Consider the following 27,171-nt stretch of genomic DNA (forward strand, 5'->3'; position numbering starts at 1 on the left):
CAGGAGGAATGGTGCAGGTGTGTGTCCCAGGATTCTGCAAAGTGTGGAGACTTTGGATGGGATCACATGCCTCAGATTCAAAGGTTTCATCACAAGCTTAGTTAACACGTAGAGCATAGACAGAAACCAGGGAGACAAAAGTGATTGACCACATTTCCCTAAGGGTACACAAAAGAGTAGGAGCCTCAATCTCTCAGCTCTGGCACTAGAGATCAGGGCACCACAATTTTTATTTCTGTTCTCTAGAGCGGCATGGAAAACCTTCAGGAAACAAAAGCCCCATAAAGCAACGAGGAGCCAAGCCTCCCTGGCAAGGACTATGTGGTTCCACCAGGACAAACACATTTTAGAACCAGCCCAGCAAACCCCAATCACCAGAGGAACAGCAAGAATATCTAGCCAATACCAAGGGTACTGATTGTTCAGAACTGAAAAACTCCAGTGCTGAAGAAAACACTAAAGAGAATTCAAGGTTTTTTTTCTTGTTGTTGTTTTTTGTTTTGTTTTGTTTTGTTTTTTCCCAGGAACCCATAATTCATTAGGCTCAGTTTAAAATTTCCTTTTTTCTTTTTTTCCTTTTTCCTTTTCAACTTATTTCTTGTTTTATTCCACTATTTGAAGACTTTAAATTTTCATTTTTACATTCATATACATATTCTTCATTTTTGCCTTCTTTTCATTTTCTACAATTTTATTTTTTTATAGAAGTTTTTCTTTCTCTAGAATTTTTAGATCTAGTGTCTTCTATAAAACAGAAGAAAATACACCCAGAATTTGGCGTGTCACTTTGTTCTGTCTACCTGCTGGATTACATTTTCTCTTTTTTTCCTTCTTTTTTTTTTTTGTTTGTTTTTTGTTTTGTTTGTTTGTTTGTTTGTTTTGGTTTTGGTTTTATTGGTTGGTTGGTTGGTTGGTTGGTTGGTTGGTTGGTTTTATCCATTTCTGGTTTCTGAAGTCCTCTGATTTGTCTAGTGTATATTTCATTGGGGTCTTGGTTGATTTTTTGCATTTTGTTCTGTCAGTCATTATTCTTCTCAGGACAAAAAGGTAAGCCAGAAAAACTCATCTTGAAAAATATAACAAGAGGCACTACTGACTGGAGGCACCTCATCAGTATGGATATTTATAAAATGTCAGAGCTAGAATTCAGAACATCAATTCTAAAAATAGAGCGGGGTTTGCAAAAATCAGAGAAGACACTAGAGAATCCCTTTCTGGAGAAATCAAAGAACTACAATTGAATCACGTTAAATCAAAAAGGCTATTCATGAGATGTGATTAAAAAAACTGAGGTTCTAGGGCACCTGGGTGGATCAGTTGGTTGAGCGACTGCCTTCAGTCCAGATCAGGAACATGGAGTCCCTGGATTGGGTCCTGCATCAGGCTCCCTGCTTAGCAGGGAGTCTGCTTCTCCCCCTGACCTTCCCTCTTCTCATGCTCTCTCTCTCATTCTATCTCAAGTAAATAAATAAATAAATAAAGTTATTAAAAATGGGGGCTCTAACTGCTGGATAATAGAGGCAGAAGAGAGAATCTGTGGCATAGAAGATAAAATTATGGAGAATAAAACTGAGTAAAAGAGAGATCAACAACTACTAGGTCACAAGGAGGGGATTTGAGAGATCAGTGACACCATAAACTGAAATGATATTATATTAATTGGGGACCCTGGGGAAGCGGAAAGAGTAAAGCAGAAGGTAGATTTGAACAAATTGTAGCTGAGAAATTCCCTAATCTGGGGAAAGAAATAGGCATTCAAGTGCAGGAGGCACAGAACACCCTATCAAAATTAAGAAAAATACATTAATATTCCAACATATAATAGTGAAGCTTGCAAATCTCAGAGAAAAGAGAAAATCCTGGGAGCAGTTCAGGACAAGAGATCCTTAACCTACCTTACAGAGGTAGAAACAGAAGGCTGGCATCAGACCTAGCCACAGAAACCTGGCAGTCCAGAAAGGATGGGCATGATAACTCAAAGAGTGTTCAATGAGAACAATATGCAGCCAAGAATACTTTATCCACCAAGGCTGTCATTGAGAATAGAAGGAGAGATAGAGAACTTCCAGGACAAACAGAAACTAAAAGAATTTGTGATCACCAAACCAACCCTGCAAGAAATAGTAAAAGACCTCCTTCAAGCCAAGAGAAAGCCCCAAAGTAAAATAGGTCAGAAAGGAACAGAGACAATATAGAGAAACAGAGACCTTAGAGGAAATACAAAAGCACTACATTCATATCTTTCAGTAGTTACTCTGAATGCCAATGGGATAAAGGTTCCAATCAAAAGACACAGGGTATCAGATTGGAGAAAAAAGCAAGACCCATCGATATGCCAACTGCAAGAGACTCATTTTAGATCCAAAGCACCTCCAGAGTGAATGTGAGGGGATGGAAAACGATTTAGCATGCTAATGCACATTGAAAGAAAGCTGGGGTAGCAATCCTCATATCAGACAATTAGATTTTCAACCGAAGACTGCAATAAGAGATAAGGAAGGACATATCATACCTTGATCTGAAGACCAGACAAAGACCCCACCAAACAGGAGAATTACAGATTTATAACCATAAGGAACATTGATGCAAAAATTCTTACCAAAACACTAGCCAGTAGGATCCAACAGTACATGAGAAGGATATTCACCATGACTAAGTGGGATTTAGTACTGGACTGCATGTATGATTCAACATCTACAAAACAAGAAGTGTAAAACAATCCATAAATAAAGGAAAGGACAAGCCTCATATGATCCTGTCAATAGATACAGAAAAAGAATCTGGCAAAATATAGCATTCTTTTATTTAAAACTCTTCATAGTGTAGGGATAAAGGGACCATACCTGAATATCAGAAAAGCCATATACAAAAAGCCCACAGAGAATACCATTCTCAAGGGGGAATAAGTGATAGCTTCTCCCCTAAGGTAATGAACACGGCAGGGATGTCCACTCTCACCACTACAGTTCAACATAGTACTAGAAGTCCTCAGCTCAGCAATCAGGCAACAAAAAGAAATAAAAGGCATCTTAATTCGCAAAGAAGAAGTCAAACTCTCACTCTTCACAGATGACATAATACTGCATGAGTCACCCAAAAGACTCCACCCCAGAACTCATACAGGAATTCAGCAAAGTGGCAGGATAGAAAATCAATGCACAGAAGTCAGTTACACTTCTATACACTAACAATGAGACAGAAGAAAAAGTAATTAAGGAATTGCTCCCATTTACAATTGCACTAAAAACTAAATAAGATACCTAGAAATAATCCTAACCAAAGAGGCAAAGGATCTGTACTCAGTAAGACTGATGAATCACAGGCCTGTACCCCTGAAATTAATAATACATTATATGTTAATTTAAAATGATCTGCACTCAGAAAACTATAGAACACTCATGAAAGAAACTGAGGAAGACACAATGAAATAGAAAAACATTTCATGCTTATGGATTGGAAAAACAAATATTGTTAAAATGTGTATGCTAGGGCACCTTTGTGGCTCAGCTGGTTAAGCATCTGCCTTTAGCTCAGGACATGATCCCAGGGTCCTGGGATCGAGCCCTGTATCAGGCTCCCTGCTTGGCGGGGAGTCTGCTTCTCCATTTCCCATTCCCCCTGCTTGTGTTCCCTCTCTCTCACTCTGTCTCTCTCTGTCAAATAAGTAAACAAATAATTTTTAAAAAATTAAAATTAAAATTAAATGAAAAAATAAAATGTTTGTGCTACCCAGAGCAATCTATATGGTCAATGCAGTCCCTACCATAATACCTTCAGTTTTTACCAAAGAGCTGAAACAAATAATCCTTAAATTTGTATGGAACCAGAAAAGACCCTAAATAGCCAAGCTAACATTGACAAAGGAAACTGAAGCTAGTGGCATCAGAATTCCAGACTTCAAGCTCCATTACAAAGCTGTAATTATCAGTACATTATGGTTCTGGCAAAAAAAAAAAAAAAAAAGCAAAACCAAAAACAGACATATGGTTAAACGGAACAGAATAAAGAACTCAGAAATTGATCTTCAACTCTGTGGTTGCCTAATCTTTGACAAAGCAGGAAAGACTATCCAATGGAGAAAAGACAGTCTCTTCAACAAATGGTGTTGGGAAAACTGGACAGCCACATGCAGAAGACTGAAACCAGACCATTTTCTTACACCATACCCATACAGAAGAATAGACTCAAAATGGATGAAAGACCTAAATATGAGACAGGGGTACAACAAAATCCTAGGAAAGAACACAGGAAACAACTTCTTGTTAAACATGACTCCAAAGGCAAAGGAAACAAATAAAAAATGAACTATTGGGAGTACATCAAGATAAAAAAGCTTTTGCACAGCAAAGGAAAGAGTCAACAAAGCCAAAGTATTTCCAACAGAACGGGAGAAGATATTTGCAAATAACATCAGATAAAGGACTGGTATCCAACATCTCTAAAGAACTTACCAAATTCAACACCCAAAGAATAAATAATCCAATGAAGAAACGGGAAGAAGACAGAAGGAGACATTTCTCCAAAGACATACAAATGGCCAACAGACACATGAAAAAATCCTCAACATCACTTGACATCAGAGAAATACAAATCAAAACCACAATGAGATACCTACCTCGTGCCAGTCAGAATGGCTAAAATTAACAAGTCATGAAATGACAGGTGTTGGCCAGGACATAGAGAAAGAGGAATCCTCTTACACTATTGGTGGGAATGTAAGTTGGTGCAGCCACTCTGGAAAAACAGTATGGAAGCTACTCAAAAAGTTGAAACTTGAGCTACCCTATGACCCAGAAATTGCACTACTAGGGATTTACCCCAAAGATACAAATGGAGTTATTCAAAGGGGCACCTTCACCCCTTTGCTGTGCAATGTTGATAGCAACAATGTCTAACTTTCATGGAGAAAAATCTAAATTTTGGTTTTATAATCCTTTAATCCCTCTGTTTCCCAACACAGAATGCTTATTCCTACCAAGAGTCTGAGAGGAACAAGTGAGCTTCTGAATTTCTTTTGCAAACTGGCTCTGTACAGATACTAAAGAAATGCTTTTGAAGATAGTATTATTGGAAGAGAAAAGTTTAAAAAGTTGTAGAATATTAGTATGTATTAATAGTAGCACAGCTTGCCAGAAGTCAGGAAACAACCTCTCCCTTCTTCTTGGCAGTGGTCTGACACTAGTAGAATACTGTCTCCAGTCTTTGCAGTTTAAAATAAATGTGAAGAAATTTTAGAAGGGCTAGAAGAGAGCAAAAATGTAAAATATAATGAGAAAAAAATATAGGCCTGTTATTTGGAGAAAAAAAAAAGACACCAAGACCGTTTAATCTAGAAAAGCAAAGCCTTTGGGGAGACTTAATGAGAAGTGTCATAGTAAATAAAAAATCAACAAAATTATTCTTCATCTTGACCAAGGAAACAATGAGAGAAAAATGCTAAAATTAGAATGAGAGCAACAAAGCTTGGTTAAGCATAAAGAAGAAACTCTTGGCCTTGACATTGAAACTTTGAAAGTATACTGCCAAAAAAGAGTTGTGAAATTTCTTGGAAACATAAATAACAATCTGCACTAATTGATGAAGGCATTTCTCTGCTTCAAGAAAAAAAAATCAGATAACTTCAAGAAGTCCCAGTTGCAGGGCATATTTATAAGAATTTAGCTACCTATAAATTAAAGTCAGATAAAAATTCCCTAGCCCAAAGCATTTTTTTAATAAACAATATTTAACTCTCTGACACCTCCAAGCTTATTCGATTAGATTTAAGCAGTCTGAGATTTGCACTAATTTTTTTAAAATTATTTTTATAATATATCTTTGTCTCTGTTTCTTGCACAAGGGCCTCTAGGACCCTTTAGGGCCCTGTGGTTATTAAAAAGATAAGGACAGTCCGGTTTATATAAAGAATATGAGACATCCAAGTTGACTTTTTGATCAAGGCTTCTATGAAAACGGTAACCAATAAAGCTATCTCCAATTTCTATAATTCACGGTCCCTTCTCAAATTAATTTTCTTCACCTCATTAATAACAGCCTACCCTCTGTGTTTTTCTAAGGCCTGACTGAGCAAAATATGGAGCAGAATAAAAGAGATGAAGATAAGAAGAAAGCAAGAACAATATCAGGAAGTATAAAAGAAGCAGCAGCAGCTTGAACTTTATCTTGATGGGGTAGGGAGACATTAAAGATTTTAAGTAGAAGATTTTAAATTTAAAGATTAAATTTAAAGATTTTAAGTAGAAAATATTTTATTGAAATCATTCTGAAAGGGTGGAAAGTGGGGTAAAGTAAGGTGAGACTAGATGTGAGCTACGATTACGGCTTAAATATGACATCCAAGATGGAGCACGTCAAGGGATTCCAGAAGTGTTTAAGGGGCATAGTATTGACTGGACAAAAGAATTTGTGAATGAGAGCAAAACCGAGGTCATTCCTGTTATCTGATATTTAAAGGAAAGAAAAAAAAAAAAAAAGCCCTGGGCAGACAGCGGTGCTTCTTTTCTCGGTCACTCCAGCCCACAAGTTCTAAGGGTCCATATGAGAAGATTCCCGGAAGTTCTATGAACTCCTCAAATTCTTTCTCCTTCAGGATCATAGGTATTTAGTTGCACAAATAATTGGATTGCCTTTAACACATTTCTGCAGCTCTCTTGTGAGATATCGTTGTTTAATCCCCAAAATAGCCCCATAAATTATTTCACAAATGAAGCACCAGAGATACCAACCATAGAGTTAATAAGTGAACACACAAGCCTAGAATTCAAATGCCCTGACTTGCTTCATAGCACTTTGGGTTTCTGGAAAATCCTGTTCCCAAAACTCAGGTGATTTTTTTTTTCCTCCCTAAAATGCATCATTTTCAAGTGCAAATCAAAACTCCAACAATCCTAAATCTTACATAAATAGTAAATCCACTCATTATATGAGTTTCAGGTTTATTCCACAACTCTAAGCTAAGCCATTCTGGTGTTTTCTGCATTAGCACTCCACTGGCAAATGTCTAAAGAGTCATAGTATAGAGTTTTAATTGAATCTGCTTAACACTCTCCTGGAGATTTAAGGTAATGTTTCTAAGAGGAAAGGAAAGTAATCCAACAGAGGAGCTTAAAGTCAGCTTGTAAGATTTGAAGAGAAAGAGGTAGAACAATCATATAGCACTTGCATTTATGGCAACAATGGTACAAACCCTAGCAAAGAAATACTTCATTTGAGGTTTGTTCTCAGAGAAATGTTCTCAAAGATGGACAATGGGAGATCAAGAGGAGCCATTTACTCATTCACTGAAAGCCATCTACAATCATGAAATGAATCTCCAGAAATATTATTTAATCTCATGAATTCAAGGCCAGTGAGGTTGTTTAAGGGGAAGAAAAGAAATCATAATTTTTTTTAAACTGGATGAACTCTATTTCAATTGGCCAGGGTAGTAGGATATAAGTTTCTCTCTTAGAACCATTCTTCTGTTTACAACACTGTGGTGCTTATTTATAAAAGACAATGTCAAATGGGGAAAGAGAATTTAAGAGTTTAAATGAAGAAAAAAGTAAATATTCAGCAGAATGAACTTATTTTATTTTATTTTTTCAGTGTTCCAAGAGTCATTGTTTACACCACATCCAGTGCTCCATGCAGTACGTGCCCTCCTTAATACCCACGACCAGGCTCACCAACCCCCTATCCACCTCCCCTCCAAGAACCCTGTTTGTTTCTTGGAGTCCACAGTCTCTCATGGTTCGACTCCCCTTCTGATTTCCCCCAATTCACTTTTCCTTTCCTTCTTCTAATGTCCTCTGTGTTATTCCCTATGCTTCACAAGTAAGTGAAATCATATGATAAATTGACTGTCTCTCTTTGACTTATATCACTCAGCAGAATAAATTTTAAAAAAGGTCTTCTATTTTCTCTTGGCAGACAAGGAGGACTGAGATTTTCTTATGCCTTTGAATATTATTTTTTCCTATTCCATTTACTTTCTTTCCTTTTTGAGGTCTACCAACTATATGTATGATAAATTTTTAAAAAATCAATATTATATAATGTAAATTATAAATAATTATTGTTAGTTAACATATATCCTTTGTATTCCCTAATAGTCTATTTCCTATAATCATTTCTGTGTCCTTGTTCTATCCCATCTCTGAGATTGTATGTTCACCATCAAAGTTTCAGCCATGTATACTTTCATTTTTAGTTGCTTCTATTTGTGGCTTTCATCCCTACAATGTACTTTCATCTTTGGACATATTATACGTACAATAAAAAGCACCAATGTTCCACACACAGTTAGATGAAGATCATGGATTATACTCAGCCATTCAGACATAACTATCATCTAACTGAAGATGCAGAACAACTCTGTCTGCCCCCGTGAATCCTTTGTGCCCCATGTCGGGATGCTGAGAGATGATTCTCCTATGAGTCTTAGAATCTTTTATCTAGCTGGGAGGTTTTACCTGGTCTTAAATATTTCTGAGATTTTAACAAAACATCCAACAGTCACATCTCTAATTTTTACCCTGAAGCCACTTCTTCATCTGAGAACCATTTCCAATCTGGACAAGCTGGAGATTGATTTTATTTTCCATTTGGGCAAGTTCTGGGCCTTATTTCCTCTCAGTTCCATTTGCAAACTGGATAATCCTCACTTTATTTCCAGTCTTCCCATACTTAATTGTGTCTAGCTAAAAGAAGCCAAGTGATACATTAAAAATCTTGCCTGGTAATGCTTTTAGCTAGAATCATAAACTTATTAGGCATATCCCCCATTTTCCAATTCATTTCAATAAAGAATTTTGCCAATATTTTAACCTCAACAATAAGTTCACTCTTTTTACATCTTTGCCAGTTTTTCAGCCACTGATTTCTGGCCAGTAGCAAAACCAACAATACGTATTTTAGGCCTTCTTATAGCAGTACCCCACTTCTAGTATCAATTTATATATCAGCTATCTATACCACATATTCAACAATTCTATTACTTAGTACCCCAAAACCAAAACTATTCTATTTGTGTATTACACTGTGAACCAGCAATTTGAGATGAACTCAGCTCAGTGTTTTTTCTGCTGGTCTTCCCTGATACCATTTATGTGCCTGGACTGACCAGTGCTAGGTCTCCAAGATGATCTTACTCATATGATTCTTGGGTTCAGTGGTTGGTGCTGGCCACCTGCTGCATCTCTCCTTCATCTCAACCTCCTGGAGGACAAACCAGTCATCAGAAGTCTCACAACATCAGTTTGCCACACTCCATTAATTAAGAAAAGCAAGTCATAAGACTAACCCAGATTCAAGAGGTAGAAAATAACTCCAATTTTTGATGGGAGGAAGAATAATGTCATATTGCAAAAAGGATATTCACAAAATGACAGAAGGGATTATTGCAGTCAACCTTTGCAAACAACCTGCTACTTCCCACAAATGTTCACATGTTGTATCTTTGTTATCATTCAGTTCAAAAGTATTTTCAAATTTCCTTTTTGACCTCTTTTTTTACTATGCTATCTTTAGAATAAATATTGCTAAATTTAAAAGTATGTGGGGATTTTCTGGTTATCTCATTTTATGGATTTCTGATTAAATTTCTCCATGATTAAAAACATATGTGCTATAATTCTGATTCTTTGAAATTTACAGATCTTCATTATATGACTTGCAAATATTGGTGAATACTCAAGGTACACATGAATATATATTCTATACTTACTGGGTCTAATATTCTATATACATCAGTTAGGTCAAAGTAGTTAGAATTTTTAGTGATACCTAAATCTTTACTTACTGATACTTTGTCTACAAGTTCTGTCAATTATTCAGAGTATTAGGATTCTCCAGAGAAACAGAACTGTGTGCGAGTTTTTGTGTGTGTATGATTATGGAGGCTGAGAAGTTCCATGATATGCATCTGCAAGAGACCCAGGAAAGCCTGTGGTCCCTTCCAATCCGAGTCTGAAGGCCTTGAGAACTGGAGTTCTGATGGCTAAGTCCCAATTCAAGTTAAGAAAACCAAGGTCTCAGCTCAAGAAGTTAGGCAGAGGGACACCTGGGTGGCTCAGTCATTAATCATCTTCCTTTGTCTCAGGTCTTGATCCTGGGTTCTGGGATCCAGCCTTGCATCAGGCTCTCTGCTCAGCAGGAAGCCTGCTTCTCCCACTTCCTCTGCTTGTGTTCCTTCTCTTGCTGTCTATCAACTAAATAAAATCTTTGAAGAAGAAGAAGAGGAGGAGGAGGAGAAGAAGAAGTAGTAGTAGTAGTAGTAGTAGTGGTGGTATAGTAGTAGTATACTAGTAGTTAGGCAGAGAGAAAGAAGTTGCCTTCCCCCACCATTTTATTCACACACTTGATGGATTGGATGACACCTGCCATATTGAGGAACGACAATCTGCTTTACCCAGTCCACTGGGTAATGCTAATTTCTTCCAGAAACATTCTCACAAACACAGCCAGAAGGGTTTAATCAGATATCTGAGCACTTCAGAATTTTGATTAGGGTATTATCTTAATCATTCTTTACCAGGTCTGTCTTCCCCTTGGTCTGGGGACATGTCTTTGTGGTATGTGTTAAGAAGTCAATGTACCCTGAAATAAGTCAAGCAAAGAGAGTCAATTAGCATAAGGAGGAGCATAAGGAATAACAATTACCATTACTTATGGAGCATAAGGAATAACACTGAGGACATTGGGAGATGGAGAGGAGAAGTGAGTTGGGGAAATTGGAGAGGGAGACAAACCATGAGAGACTATGGACTCTGAGAAACAAACAGGGTTTTGGAGGGGAGGAATTGGGGGGTTAGGGGAGACTGGTGGTGGGTATTAAGGAGTGCATGTATTGCATGGAGCACCACATGAAGTGCATAAACAATGAATTTTGGAACACACACACACAAAGAAATTAATTTAATTTAATTTTAAAAAAAGAAGTCAATGTATCTTAATCTGCAGGTCCTCTAGGCCATTATCTGACAGTATTCCACCCTTACTTCACTTTTTTTCCCACCATATTCCCTTAACTAGGAGTTAGGATTCAGATATTAGAAACTATTTCTCATCACATTTCCCTCTGTTCTTTGGATCTTTGTTCAATTCTCTGGTTGCCCATCTATCTCTCTGCATCACATCCATCTCTCTGCATCACAGCACTTTAATCAAATAATGGTTGCATTGTCCCTTCTAGATAATAACATTCACTTTACTATTTCCTGCTAAAATTCAGAGAAGGAAGGTTGACACTAAGCACTATCTCTCTCATTTCAGCCATATTCCACACTATTTGGCAGTTTGGGGATTAGGAATTCAGCAACTTCCTTTTCCACCAAAAATGAAGAGGAACCTCACCCCTTCTCCAACCCTTCCCACATATAGGTTTTGTATTATATGACAGTTTCTGAGCAAATGAAGTGGAGACAAAAATTCTTCTATTTACAATTTTTAAGTAGAAATTTGTTCTCCAAAGTGACCTATAATATTTAACTTGCAACTCAAAGCCAAGGATCTGACACAATTAGGTTGCACTATCAGAATATATACGCTTTTAAACTTCTCAACTAGACAATTTAATCTGGAAAATTCTCTGAGCCTAATGTATTATCTAGCATTACTCTGCAGCTTTCTAAAAATTGGGTCTCAATGTTGCTAAATACAATGGAGAACTGGGAATCCATTTCCTTCCAGAAATTATTCACAAGAGGAAACAAGGATTAGGTTGTTTTAGCAGCTCCATGCCTCCACTGACCCTGCATTCAGGATTCATTAAACCCATAGAGTAAGTTTCCAATTAGAAGAGTGCAGCTCAAAGCAATCAATTGTTTTGTAATCAGACATTCTAAGTCCATGTCCAAATTTAGCATTCCATAGAGTTATATGTACCCCATGAAACATTTTGAAAAATCACAAATATCTAATTAATCTGAGTAGTTTTTCTACATACACAGTCAGTAATATATTCCATTCCCAAACTGAGAAATCATTTTCATAACATTTACTAATACACACTAAGCATCTTCCATGTGAGGGAAGGGGGAACCAGGGTGAAAATAATATAGCTCCAACTCCATATTTCCAATCTAGCATTAGGTAAATAACTATGTTATCCCCTCAATTGAGCAGGCAAAGAAGAACCCCAAGAATTTCCAGTCTGTAATGAAGCAGCTGTAACTAAATATTTTTAGGTTTAGAGGGTCTTTCTTATTGTAAAAAAACAGAAGTCTCTAAAACAGTCTAAGGATCCACTTTCAAATTTAGCTTTGGTCAGTAGAGGCTAACTAACTCTCAGTGAGTTCACCTCATTTAGAGTAAGGAGGTGATGAAGAAATCATTAAATCTCTATTTCTAGGAAGTCATGTGCCCACCATTTTCATTCCAGCAGTTATGGCCAGATGGATGGCAGTTAAGGAAACAAAACATGCTTCTCAGCAAAAAATGCAGTTGGGGCAGAGAGGATAGGTACCAAGAGTCTATACAATGGTTACATAAACACTGATCTCTAAACATCTGCTCTTTATAACCTTGGAAAGGTCTAGCATCTTTGTAACTCAAAAGGAAACAAGAAGAACAACATAACACTTAAGAGCATACTACTCTGCATTAACCAGTTACATCCATTCAAGACTAATTTCCACACCCAGACAAATAAACATACATATTAAAGAGAAAATTCCACAGTTCTCACATCAAGAATTTATGGTCCCACATGGGCCATTCAATTATTGGCTTAAGGGAGGCTCCTTTGAAAATTAATTTTCCTTTGAAAAAGCCCTGAAAATTGGTTTTAACTACTGACTTCCCAAGTTCTCCACTTCATATCAAATAATATCAGGTACTTACACACAAGATGTGGCTACAGCTTCTAAGAGAGAAATGTAACAATTTTTAGTAGGCTCACTTTCATCTCATTCTGCCACCTGCTCATGATACCCAGGGAGGAATAAGAACCTGTCCTACACTTATCTGGTAACTGCCCAAGTTCTCAGATACCCATAAGCTTCTGCACCAGAGAAGCATCCTTCTTCTGTCTGTTAAAAATATGTCATCGATCTTGTGTATGTTTTGTGCCAAGCTAAAAACACTTGGCAGCACAACCTTCAGGACCCAAGACTTTTAAAGATATCTACAAAGCCACTTTTTTCTTTCTAATTCTTAACTACTCAAATTTCCAATTTGAATTAGGCTATGGACCCAAAGGAGTGGTCAGTCCAGGTTGCAGTTGCTACTGGGTCATTTGAAACATGCGTCCTTCACCCTCCACCTTCCTAGGAGCAACTTTCATACCCCAGAGATTCATATCGTATATCAAGTCAGGTTCACAGTGGAATAACTTCATCAAAGGGTTGCTCTCAATGAAGGAAAGAAAAGCTCTTCTTCGTAATTGTCCATCAGATCTATCATGGCACTTTTCCCATAAGTATCTCAGTACCTGGTTTGTTTTCAGAAAATCCTGTCCTAATACAATCTGTGTCAATTTCTAGCTTAGAATGAAGAAATTGGGTGGGTACACATTGTAATATTGGACCAACTCTTCCAGTTATACATACTTCCCTTTGCTTATTATGTATTTGCCAAATACAGAGAAAAGTGTTTCCCCTTTTAGTTGAAATGACAGAGTCTCAGAACACTTATTATACTGGAAACATAATGCACAGCAACAGAAATATGTCCAGCTTGTGGGGGCCTCCACCAGCCTACTATTTCTTACAAACCACCATAATCATAAGTAAGTCTGACATCCAGATCTCAGAGTATAACCAAGAAAATGAGGTTCAAAGGTTAATGCTTTCAAAGGGAAGTAACATGGACTTCTATTCTCAGTGATCCCTAAAAAATACATCATTGTCTTTAAGCACAACTGGGATCCTAACACCAAACTGCCCTGAACACTGCCTCATTTATCATACTGAGAGCTTCTTGTGTAATTATTCTTCCAGCTGGAAGCTTGGACAGAGAACGGATATGTCCATTACTGGCATAGTGTTAGATAACAAAAAGTAACATTTTTGCAACTTTAGTTGAGATGGCAAAGAGTCAGTGTAAGCAAAGGTTTAAGATTACTGAAAAAGAAAGCTCTCTCCCTTGTACTCTCACTGTGTGTGTGTGTGTGTGTGTGTGATCTTTATCTTAGATTATTCAGACTGTTATAACTGAATACCAAAGACTGGGTGGCTTTTAAACAAAAATTTATTTTAGCTCTGGAAGTTGGGAAGTCCAAGATCAAGGTGCTGACAGATTCAGTTTCTGGTGAGAGCCCATCTCCTATTTCATAGACAGTTGTCTTCTCCCTGTGTCCTTACATAGCAGAAGAGGAGAGGGGGATTCTCTGGGGCTTTCTTTTATAAAGACACTAATCCCCTAATTAGCTCCCAAAGGCCCCATCTCCAAATACAATCAATTGGGAATTAGGTTTCAACATATGTATTTTGTGTGGAAGGAGGGTGGCACACAAACATTCAGTCTCTAGCAATATTTTATATATTTTTAAATTACACAGGTAAATTATGACAGCACATTAAAGTACTGAAACTTTTCAGATAAGATCAGAATTCCTTTTAGCTGACACTTTGCCCTAGCCTCTTCTTACCTCTCCCCCAAAATAACCTATTCCTACAGCTTCCATTCTCATCTTCTTGTAACCCTACCACCTCAATATTATGAAGAAACACAGTCCAACTTACCAGAGGATGAGTGATCAGGTGGAGAACGGAAGAGAATGAGCCAACATCCAGCATCAACTGCCCCATATCTGAGTGAGAATGACTTGGATCCTCCAGCCACACAGAAACCTTCAAATAATTATAGCTTGAACAATCCCACATGAAACCAGGATAAGGTTCCTCCAGGTTACCAACCTACAGAAAATGACAAATAATAGACCTCTGCTTAAAACTGTGATGTTTCATATTATAGAGCAACAGACAACTGAAACAGAACCTTTGTCCATTTTTCTACTAGGTTAGTTATTTCTCTTTTTCAACTTGTTTTTGATCTTATATTCTGAAACCTATTCCTTTTTTTTTTTTTTAAGATTTTATTTACTTATTTGACAGAGAGAGATCACAAGTAGGCAGAGAGGCAGACAGAGAGGAGGAAGCAGGCTCCCCACTGAGCCGACAGCCCAATGCGGGGCTCGATCCCAGGACCCTGGGATCATGACCTGAGCCAAAGCCACAGGTTTTAACCCACTGAGCCACCCAGGCACTCCAAAACCTATTCCTTCTTAATGAATGATAGGTCTCACAGATATTTTCCTCTAGTCTACCAGTTGTCGTATCAATCAAAGTTGAGTAAGAAAAAAAGAATCAGTAGAAGATATATTTTAACAGAGTTATTGTAAGGAACTAGCTTATGCAATTGTAGGGGTTGGCTTGATAAGCCTAAAATCCATACAGCAAAGTCTCTCCAAATTAACTGAAGCTGCAATCCATGGGGTAGAATTCCCTCTCCTTCAAGGAAATCTCACTTCTGTCTTAAGGCCTTCAAGGAATTAAATCAGGGCCACTCACATAATCTAAAATAATCACCTTTACTTAAAGTCAGCTAGTTATGGACTTTAATAACATCTTCAAAACACCTTCATGGCAGAACCTAGATTCATGGCTGATTGAAAAATTGGGATCACAACCTACTACCTAAGGGGACATTTAAAATTGATCACTACTTTTGTCTTAAAACTTATTTGGTGTCCTAAAAGAAAACCTTGTGCATTGCTGGTAGGAATGCAAACTGGTGCAGCCACTGTGGAAAATAGTATGGATATTCTTCAAAAAGTTAAAAATAGAACTACCCTACAATCCAGTAATCTCACCACTGGGCATTTTCTCCAAAAATACAAAAACACTAATTCAAAAAGAGATACGTACCCCATTATTACAGTATTATTTACAATGGATAAATTATGAATGCAATCCAAGTGTCCATCAATAGATGAATGGATAAATAAGATGTCTCACTCACACACACATACACACACACACACACACACAGAGGAATATTATTCGGCCATAAAAAACAAAATCTTGCATTTGCAACAACAGTTGTTGATCTGGAGGGCATAATTCTAAGTGAAGTAAGTAAAAAAAAAGACAAATACTTTATGACTTCACTCATATGTAGAATTTAAAATAGAAAGCAAACAAACAAAGAAAAAAAAGAGGTAACCAAAAAACAGACTCTTAACTATAGAGAGGAAACTGATGGTTACCATAGGCGAGGTGGGTAGAAGTATGGGTGAAATAGATGAAGGGGATTAGCAGTACATTTATCATGAGGAGCAGTTATCTATACTGGAATTTAAATAAATAAATACATAAATAGATACAAATAAGTAAAAATATATATGACATCTTTACTTAAAGTTAAGCTTTTAACTCTAATGTGATCAAATTTATCAATCTTCTCCTTTATGTCTTTTTGGTATAATTTTAAAAACCACCCCTTTTGTCCATATTTACAAACAAATTCTATTGACAGTCTTTGTGGGTTTGTTTGCTTTTTAAAAGTCTTTGTATTATTATTAAATACTTTATCTACCTGCATTTTTTTAATGACTGGCATATGGCAAGAAAACCAACTTTCCCCCCAAAATGGACAGCCAAATGTCCCAACATGAATTCTTGAAAAATTAAACTTTTAACCATTCATTTGAAATGCCGTGCTGTTTATAAGTAGAGGTTTTTTTTTTTTTTAAAGATTTTATTCATTTATTTGACAGAGAGAGATGACAAGCAGGTAGAGAGGCAGGCAGAGAGAGAGGAGGAAGCAGGCTCCCTGCTGAGCAGAGAGCCCGATTTGGGGCTCCATCCCAGGACCCTGGGATCATGACCCGAGCGGAAGACAGTGGCTTAACCCACTGAGCCACCCAGGCGTCCCTATAAGTAGAGGTTTTACAGGAACATTATTCCTGTATTTTTTGCCTTTTCATAGGAGACAGGGCCAATATTTTCTTCACATTGTGAGTCAAGGCCAATTCACTGATCAGAAAGATAGGGTATTGGCACCATCCTGTGTACGTAGAGGTGCTGATGTCTTGCCCTTTAATCTGTGTATTCACTCATATGCTAAGCATTAGAAACAAGCTTTTTGGATCAAAAAGAATGAATTATCAGTTGTGTATGTGCTGAGTTTGAGAAGTTCATTATAGATTCTGGATATCAACCTTTTGTCTGCACTATCTTCTCCGATTCCATGGGTTGCCTCTTTGTTTGTTGACTGTTTCCTTTGCTGCGCAGAAGCTTTTGATCTTGATGAAGTCCCAAAAGTTCATCTTCACTTTTGTTTCCTTTGCCTTTGGAGATGTATCTTGAAAGAAGTTGCTGTGGCTGATATTGAAGAGATTACTGCCTATGTTCTCCTCTAGGATTCTGATGGATTCCTGTGTCACGTTGAGGTCTTTTATCCATTTTGAGTTTATCTTTGTTTATGGTGTAAGAGAATGGTCGAGTTTCATTCTTCTACATATAGCTGTCCAATTTTCCCAGCACCACTTATTGAAGAGACTGTCTTTTTTCCACTGTATATTTTTTCCTGCTTTGTCGAAGATCATTTGACCATAGAGTTGAGGGTCCATATCGGCACTCTCTAATCTGTTCCACTAGTCTATGTGTCCATTTTTATGCCAGTATCATGCTGCCTTGCTGATCGCAGCTTTGTAGTAAAGCTTAAAATGAGGTAACATGATGCCGCCAGGTTTTTTTGTTTGTTTGTTTTTCAACATTTCCTTAGCAATTCAGGGTCTCTTCTAATTCCATACAAATTTCAGGATTATTTGCTCCAGCTCTTTGAAAAATACTGGTGAAATTTTGATTGGAATGGCATTAAAAGTATAGATTGCTCATGGCAGTATAGACATTTTAACTCAACACACACAAAACTGATAATCATATCAAAAAATGGGCAGAAGATATGAACAGACACTTCTCCAATGAAGACATACAAATGGCTATCAGACACATGAAAAAACGTTCATCATCACTAGCCATTAGGGAGATTCAAATCAAAACCACATTGAGATACCACCTTACACCAGTTAGAATGGCCAAAATTAGCAAGACAGGAAACAACGTGTGTTGGAGAGGATGTGGAGAAAGGGGAACCCTCTTCCACTGTTGGTGGGAATGCAAGTTGGTGCAGCTACTTTGGAGAGCAGTGTAGAGATTCCTCAAGAAATTAAAAATAGAGCTTCCCTATGACCCTGCAATTGCACTACTGGGTATTTACCCCAAAGATACAGATGTAGTGAAAAGAAGGGCCATCTGTACCCCAATGTTTATAGCAGCAATGGCCACAGTCGCCAAACTGTGGAAAGAACCAAGATGCCCTTCAACCGATGAATGGATAACAAAGATGTGGTCCATATACACTATGGAGTATTATGCCTCCATCAGAAAGGATGAATACCCAACTTTTGTAGCAACATGGACGGGACTGGAAGAGATTATGCTGAGTGAAATGAGTCAAGCAGAGAGAGCCAATTATCATATGGTTTCACTTATTTGTGGAGCATAACAAATAACATGGAGGACCTGGGGAGACGGAGAGGAGAAGGGAGTTGAGGGTAATTGGAAGGGGAGGTGAACCATGAGAGACTATGGACACTGAAAAACAACCTGAGGGTTTTCAAGGGGCAGGGGATGGGAGGTTGGGGGAACCAGGTAGTGGGTATTGGGGAGGTTATGTATTGCATGGAGCACTGGGTGTGGTGCAAAAACAATGAATACTCAGGGAGGAGTCAAGATGGCAGAGAAGTAGCAGGCTGAGACTACTTCAGCTAGGAGGAGATCAGCTAGATAGCTTATCTAAAGACCTCAAATACCTCCAAATCCAACTGCAGATCGAAGAGAAGAACAGCAATTCTAGAAACAGAAAATCAACCACTTTCTGAAAGGTAGGACTGGCGGAGAAGTGAATCCAAAGCGAAGGGAAGATAGACCCCGGGGGGAGGGGCTGGCTCCCAGCAAGCGACAGAGCAACAGAGCACAAAATCAGGACTTTTAAAAGTCTGTTCCACTGAAGGACATCGCTCCAGAGGCTAAACCGGGGTGAAGCCCATGCGGGGTCAGCATGGCCTCAGGTCCCGCAGGGTCACAGAAGGATCGGGGGCTTCTGAGTGTCACAGAGCTTGCAGGTATTAGAACAGGGAAGCCGGATACAGAGACAGAGCCAAGGAGTGAGTTCCCAGCTCAGGGTTACCTTGAATCAGTTGCAGGCTCGGGGAGCTCGGAGCGTGGCCAGAGGCCAGGGAGACGGGAGTAATTGGGTGCGGTTCTCTGAGGGTGCACTGAGGAGTGGGGGCCCGGGCTCTCAGCTCCTCCGGGCCAGAGACCAGGAGGCCACCATTTTCATTCCCATCCTCTGGAACTCTACAGATAGCGCTCAGGGAACAAAAGCTCCCGAAAGCAAATCCGAGCAGATTACCCAGCCCGGCCCCTGGTAAGGGCGGTGCAATTCCGCCTGAGGCAAAGACCCTTGAGAATCACTACAACAGGCCCCTCCCCCAGAAGATCAACAAGAAATCCAGCCAGGATCAAGTTCACATACCAAGGAGTACAGGTTCAATATCAAGGAGAGCAGCGAATTCCAGAGGAGGAGAAATGGCTTTCTCCCCATGATTCTTTAGTTTTGCAGTTAATTTAATTGTTTTTTCTTTTTCAATTTTTTTCTCTTCTGATAAATTTTTCTTAACTTTTACTCTTTTCTTTTTTAATGTTTTTTTATATAATTTTTAATTTTTATAAACATAATATTTTTATCCCCAGGGGTACAGGTCAACAGATGAATGGATTAATGTTTTTTAACTAGTTTATCTAATATATATATTTTTTCTTTTTTATACTTTTTCTTTATTCATTTTTTTAATTGTTTATTTTCTTTGCTTTTTTTTTCTTTCTGAAACTCTTTTTATCCCCTTTCTCCCCCCTCATGATTTGGGATCTATTCTGATTTGGCTAAAGCATCTTTTCCTGGGGTTATAGCCACTCTTTTAGTATTTTACTTGCACCTTCATATACTCTTATCTGGACAAAATGACAATGCAGAAAAATTCACCACAAAAAAAAAAAAAAGAACAAGAGGCAGTACTGAAGGCTAGGGACCTAATCAATACAGACATTGGTAATATGTCAGATGTAGAGTTCAGAGTGATGATTCTCAAGGTTCTAGCCAGGCTCAAAAAAGGCATGGAAGATATTAGAGAAATCCTCACGGGAGATATAAAAGCCTTTTCTGGAGAAATAAAAGAACAAAAATCTAACCAAGTTGAAATCAAAAAAGCTATTAATGAGGTGCAATAAAAAAATGGAGGCTCTCACTGTTAGGATAAATGAGGCAGAAGAAAGAATTAGTGATATAGAAGACCAAATGACAGAGAATAAAGAAGCTGAGCAAAAGAGGGACAAACAGCTACTGGACCACGAGGGGAGAATTCGAGAGATAAGTGACACCATAAGACAAAACATTAGAATAATTGGGATTCCAGAAGATGACGAAGAGAGAGGGGAGCAGAAGGTATACTGGAGAGAATTACTGGGGAGAATGTCCCCAATATGGCAAAGGGAACAAGCATCAAAATCCAGGAGGTGCAGAGAACCCCCCTCAAAATCAATAAGAATAAGTCCACACCCCATCACCTAATAGTAAAATTTACAAGTCTCAGTGACAAAGAGAAAATCCTGAAAGCAGCCCAGGAAAAGAAGTCTGTAACATACAATGGTAAAAATATTAGATTGGCAGCAGACTTATCCACAGAGACCTGGCAGGCCAGAAAGAGCTGGCATGATATATTCAGAGCACTAAATGAGAAAAACATGCAGCCAAGAATACTATATCCAGCTAGGCTATCATTGAAAATAGAAGGAGAGATTAAAAACTTCCAAGACAAACAAAAACTGAAAGAATTTGCAAACACCAAACCAGCTCTACAGGAAATATTGAAAGGGGTCCTCTAAGCAAAGAGAGAGCCTAAAAGCAGTAGATCAGAAAGGAACAGAGACCATATACAGTAACAGTCACCTTACAGGCAATACAATGGCACTAAATTCATATCTCTCAATAGTTACCCTGAATGTTAATGGGCTAAATGCCCCAATCAAAAGACACAGGGTATCAGAATGGATAAGAAAACAAAACCCACCTACATGTTACCTACAAGAAACTCATTTCAAACCCATAGACACCCCCAGATTTAAAGTGAGGGGGTGGAAAAGAACTTACATGCTAATGGACATCAGAAGAAAGCAGGAGTGGCAATCCTTATATCAGATTAATTAGACTTTAAGCCAAAGACTCTAATAAGAGATGAGGAAGGACACTATATCATACTCAAAGGATCTGTCCAACAAGAATATCTAACAATTTTAAATATCTATGCCCCCAAAGTGGGAGCAGCCAACTATATAAACCAATTAATAACAAAATCAAAGAAACACATCAACAATAATACAATAACAGTAGGGGACATTAACACTCCCCTCACTGAAATGGACAGATCATCCAAGCAAAAGATTAACAAGGAAATAAAGGCCTTAAATGACACACTGGACCAGATGGACATCACAGATATATTCAGAACATTCCATCCCAAAGCAACAGAATACACATTCTTCTCTAGTGCACATGGAACATTCTCCAGAATAGATTACATCCTCGGTCCTAAATCAGGTTTCAACCAGTGTCAAAAGATTGGGACCATTCCCTGCATATTTTCAGACCACAATGCTCTGAAGCTAGAACTCAATCACAAGAGGAAATTTGGAAAGAACCCAAATACATGGAGACTAAACAGCATCCTTCTAAAGAATGAATGGGTCAACCAGGAAATTAAAGAAGAATTGAAAAAATTCATGGAAACAAATGATAATGAAAACACAACAGTTCAAAATCTGTGGGACACAACAAAGGCAGTCCTAAGAGGAAAATATATAGAGTAAAAGCCTTTCTCAAGAAACAAGAAAGGTCTCAGGTATACAACCTAACCCTATACTTAAAGGAGCTGGAGAAAAAAACAAGAAAGAAACCCGAAACCCAGCAGGAGAAGAGAAATCATAAAGATCAGAGCAGAAATCAATGAAATAGAAACAACAAAAAAAATAGAACAAATCAATTAAACAAGGAGCTGGTTCTTTGAAAGAATTAAGAAGATTGATAACCCCCTGGCCAGACTTATCAAAAAGAAAAGAGAAAGGACCCAAATAAATAAAATCATGAATGAAAGAGGAGAGATCACAACTAACACCAAAGAAATACAATGAGCAACATGTACATACTATGAGCAACATTATGCCAACAAATTTGACAATCTGGAAGAAATGGATGCATTCCTAGAGACATATAAACTACCACAACTGAACCAGAAAGAAATAGAAAGCCTGAACAGGCCCATAATCAGTAAGGAGATTGAAACAGTCATCAAAAATCTTCAAACAAAGAAAAGCCCAGGGCCAGACGGCTTCCCGGGAGAATTCTACGAAACATTTAAAGAAGAACTAATTCCTATTCTCCTGAAACTGTTCCAAAAAATAGAAATGGAAGGAAAACTTCCAAACTCATTTTATGAGGCCAGCATCACCTTGATCCCAAAACCAGACAAGGATCCCATCAAAAAAGAGAACTACAGACCAATGTCCTTGATGAACACAGATGCAAAAATTCTCACCAAAATACTAGCCAATAGGATTCAACAGTACATTAAAAGGATTGTTCACCACGACCAAGTGGGATATATTCCAGGGATGCAAGGTTGGTTCAACATCTGCAAATCAATCAATGTGATACAACACATCAATAAAAGAAAGAACAAGAACCATATGATACTCTCCATAGATGCTGAAAAGGCATTTGACAAAGTACAGCATCCCTTCCTGATCAAAACTCTTCAAAGTGTAGGGATAGAGGGCACATACCTCAATATCATCAAAGCCATCTATGAAAAACCCACTGCAAATATCATTCTCAATGGAGAAAAACTGAAAGCTTTTCCACTAAGGTCAGAAACACGGCAGGGATGTCCATTATCACCACTGCTATTCAACATAGTACTAGAGGTCCTAGCCTCAGCAATCAGACAACAAAAGGATATTAAAGGCATTCAAATCGGCAAAGAAGAAGTCAAACTATCACTCTTCACAGATGATATGATACTATACATGGAAAACCCAAAAGACTCCACTCCAAAACTGCTAGAACTTATACAGTAATTCAGTAAAGTATCAGGATATAAAATTAATGCACAGAAATCAGTTGCATGTCTCTACACCAACAACAAGACAGAAGAAAGAGAAATTAAGGAGTTGATCCCATTTACAATTGCACCCAAAACTATAAGATACCTAGGAATAAACCTAACCAAATAGGCACAGAATCTATACTCAAAAACTATAAAGTACTCATAAAAGAAATTGAGAAGACACAAAGAAATGGAAAAATGTTCCATGCTCCTGGATTGGAAGAATAAATATTGTGAAAATGTCTATGCTACCTAAAGCAATCTACACATTTAATGCAATTCCTATCAAAGTACCATCCATCTGTTCCAAAGAAATGAAACAAATAATCCTAAAATTTATATGGAACCAAAAAAGACCTCAAATAGCCAAAGGATATTGAAAAAGAAAGCCAAAGTTGGTGGCATCACAATTCCGGACTTCAAGCTCTATTACAAAGCTGTCATCATCAAGACAGCATGGTACTGGCACAAAAACAGACACACAGATCAATGGAACAGAATAGAGAGCCCAGAAATAGACCCTCAACTCTATGGTCAACTAATCTTCGACAAAGCAGGAAAGAATGTCCAATGGAAAAAAGACAGCCTCTTCAATAAATGGTGCTGGGAAAATTGGACAGCCACATGCAGAAAAATGAAATTGGACTATTTCCTTATACCACACACAGAAATAGACTCAAAATGGATGAAGGAACTCAATGTGAGAAAGGAATCCATCAAAATCCTTGAGGAGAACACAGGCAGCAACCTCTTTGACCACCGCCACAGCAACATCTTCCTAGGAACATCGCCAAAAGCAAGGGAAGCAAGGGCAAAAATGAACGATTGGGATTTCATCAAGATCAAAAGCTTTTGCGCAGCAAAGGAAACAGTTAACAAAATCAAAAGACAACTGGCATAATGGGAGAAGATATTTGCAAACGACATATCAGATAAAGGGCTAGTGTCCAAAATCTATAAAGAACTTAGCAAACTCAACACCCAAAGAACAAATAATCCAATCAAGAAATGGGCAGAGGACATGAACAGACATTTCTGAAAAGAAGACATCCAGATGGCCAACAGACACATGAAAAAGTGCTCCATATCACTCGGCATCAGGGAAATACAAATCAAAACCACAATGAGATATCACCTCACACCAGTCAGAATGGCTAAAATTAACAAGTCAGGAAATGACAGATGCTGGCAAGGATGTGGAGAAAGGGGAACCCTCCTACACTGTTGGTGGGAATGAAAGCTGGTGCAACCACTCTGGAAAACAGCATGGAGGTTCCTCAAAATGTTGAAAATAGAACTACCCTATGACCCAGTAATTGCACTACTGGGTATTTACCCTAAAGATACAAATGTAGTGATCTGAAGGGGCATGTACACCCGAATGTTTATAGCAGCAATGTCCACAATAGCCAAACTATGTAAAGAACCTAGATGTCCATCAACAGATGAATGGATAAAGAAGAAGTGGTATATATACACAATGGAATACTATGCAGCCATGAAAAGAAATGAAATCTTGCCATTTGCGACGATGTGGATGGAACTAGAGGGTATTATGCTTAGCAAAATAAGTCAAGCGGAGAAAGACAACTATCATATGATCTCCCTGATATGAGGAAGTGGAGATGCAACATGGGAGCTGTGGTTAAGAAGGTAGGAGAAGAATAAATGAAGCAAGATGGGATTGGGAGGGAGACAAACCATAAGTGATTCTTAATCTCACAAAACAAACTGAGGGTTGCTGGGGGGAGGGGGGTTGGGAGAAAGGGGTGGGATTATGGACATTGGGGAGGGTATGTGCTATGGTGAGTGCTATGACGTGTGTAAGTCTGGCGATTCACATACCTGTAACCCAGGGGTTAAAAATATATTACATGTTTATAAAAAATAAAAAATTTTTTAAAAATAAATACTGTTACACTGAAAAGAAATTTTTAAAAAAAAAGGAAAAAGAAAAGGATCTCTGGGGTGCTGTCCAGATTCTTTTCCTTTATCCGAGTATTCAAATTATAATTACTATTTTGATGTAAAAAAAAATGGATTATTGTAAATCTGTTACTACTGTGTGATCCTCTTCCAGCCATTCAAACTGATCCAGAGATAGCAAACTGATGCAACATAGGCAGCCAAGCTCTCTCTTTCTAAAGTTTGTGATTAGGTCTGAGGATACAGCAGTCTGCCTTGCCTTTTGGACTGAAGGGACATAAAATTTTGAAAGTTATGTAATAGCCATATGTTACTGGCAATAAATATAAGAAAAATAAGACCAAGACGAAGAATGACTGGAGGCCGATTAAAGATGCAGAGATAAGAAATGGCGAGCAATTTGTGTCAGCTTTCTCCTTCCTTATCCCAGACCTGTCTGAGGCTCACCTTCATGCTGGTATTGACATTCCATGAAAAATCTATTAAAGTCTTATTAATAGTTCATAAGTAGAATGAATACACTTCTATTACCATAGATGTCCTTATCTTATTCAGATGAAAGCTTGTTGGCTTATTAAAAGGGCACACGGGACAGAGGCTTACTAGATACAATCATTCATGAGTCTTGGGAATCTGACAGTGCTTTACAATGGGAAGAAACAGCATCTATTAATAAAAGGAGTTATTTAAATCAGAGATTATTTAAGAAAGCTTCTACTTGGCTCATAACAGATAGACTCTAATTTCTCTTATTAGGTATTATTTCTCATGTTAGGTATTATTATTTTATTTGTGTGTGTGTATAAGACACATCAAAAAAAAGTGTTTAACATAAATGTATAGCTTTACAAAGTGATGCACATGTAAACCTACATACAAGTCAAAAAGATAGAATATTAGCAGAAACCCAGGAGCCTCATAATGTTCCCTCCCAATTACTAGAATGCTCTGATCCCCCAAATCAGTCACTAGACTTTCTTCTAATATTACAATTTTGTTTGCTGTTAAACTTTATATATATGGAATCCTGAATTGCCTTACTTCTTTTCCCTAATATGTTCATAAGATTAATCCACTATAATTTGTAGCAGTAGGTCATTAATTTTCTCTGCTATAAAATATTTCTTTGTATGAATACAACTCGATTTACATGTTCATTCATTGCTGATAGAAATGGGAGTTTTGTTTCCCTTTTTGGCTATAATGAATCCTGCCTAGATAAATATTTCTGTAATATCTTTTGGTGAAAATGAGTATGAGTTTCAGTTGGATTTTTAACTAGGAGTTAAAATGTTCAGGTCACTGGACTTGCTCAGCTTTGGTGGGTAATGCCAACCTACAAGAGTACCTATCTAACTTTCTGGGACCAGTGAAATATGAAAATTCAGAGCCCTTTGTTAAAAAATTATTAAATAATTTCAAGACAAACAGTAGAACATTAGAATGGGGGGGGGCGTCCTTTTAAACACAGGGACTCTGTGGCTGCATAGGTCACTTATCCATGAAGCTGGTCCTGCCAAACTTTATCCCAAAGTAGTTGTACCAATTTATATACCCATGTTTGTTTGTTTGTTTGTTTGTTTGTTTTCCCATGTCATTTGGATTCATGGAATTGTGAGACCACACATTTTATGATCACAAGACCTAGCACAAGAAAGAGAGAGAGCACAGAAGGCAAGGGAGAAGCAGACATCCCCCTGAGCAGGGAGCCTGATGCAGGGCTCGATCCAAGGACCCTGAGAACAGGACCTGAGCTGAAGGCAGATGCTTGACCAACTGAACCACCCAGGTGCCCCAAATCCAGAATTCTACCTCAGGAGAAAACTGTTTGGGAAAAGGTCTTGTTTGATAAAGCTCATGGGGTAAAGGGAGAGATTCTGAAGGAAAAACTCAAGGCAACCAAAATGAATACTGCCTTTTATTCATGGGACAATGTGAGCAACGTATTTTCTTCTAAATGGAATAGGAGAAGTGAGAAGTAGAGAAGGAAAGAAGAAAGAATGATGCAAGTTTGGGTGGTGAAAAATGCCCAATGGCAG

The 27,171-nt window shown here is 37.9% G+C and overlaps 1 long non-coding RNA gene across 5 annotated transcripts in view; it reads right to left on the bottom strand.

Annotated features, from left to right (window-relative positions):
* The window catches only part of LOC106003575, a 127,354-nt gene that overhangs the window by 29,463 nt on the left and 70,720 nt on the right, over window positions 1-27,171 (bottom strand). For 4 of the 5 annotated variants that reach the window (XR_006609036.1, XR_006609035.1, XR_006609038.1 and 1 more), the window contains one exon: window positions 14,664-14,837. This is a non-coding gene — a long non-coding RNA (uncharacterized LOC106003575). Of the gene's footprint in view, window positions 1-2,599; window positions 2,695-14,663; window positions 14,838-27,171 lie in introns of all 5 variants that reach the window. The other variant, XR_006609037.1, reaches the window with a different exon arrangement.

This window comes from Mustela putorius, unplaced genomic scaffold (assembly GCF_011764305.1).
Source record: "Mustela putorius furo isolate JIRA1106 unplaced genomic scaffold, ASM1176430v1.1 tig00003834_pilon_pilon_pilon, whole genome shotgun sequence".
NCBI lineage: Eukaryota > Metazoa > Chordata > Mammalia > Carnivora > Mustelidae > Mustela > Mustela putorius.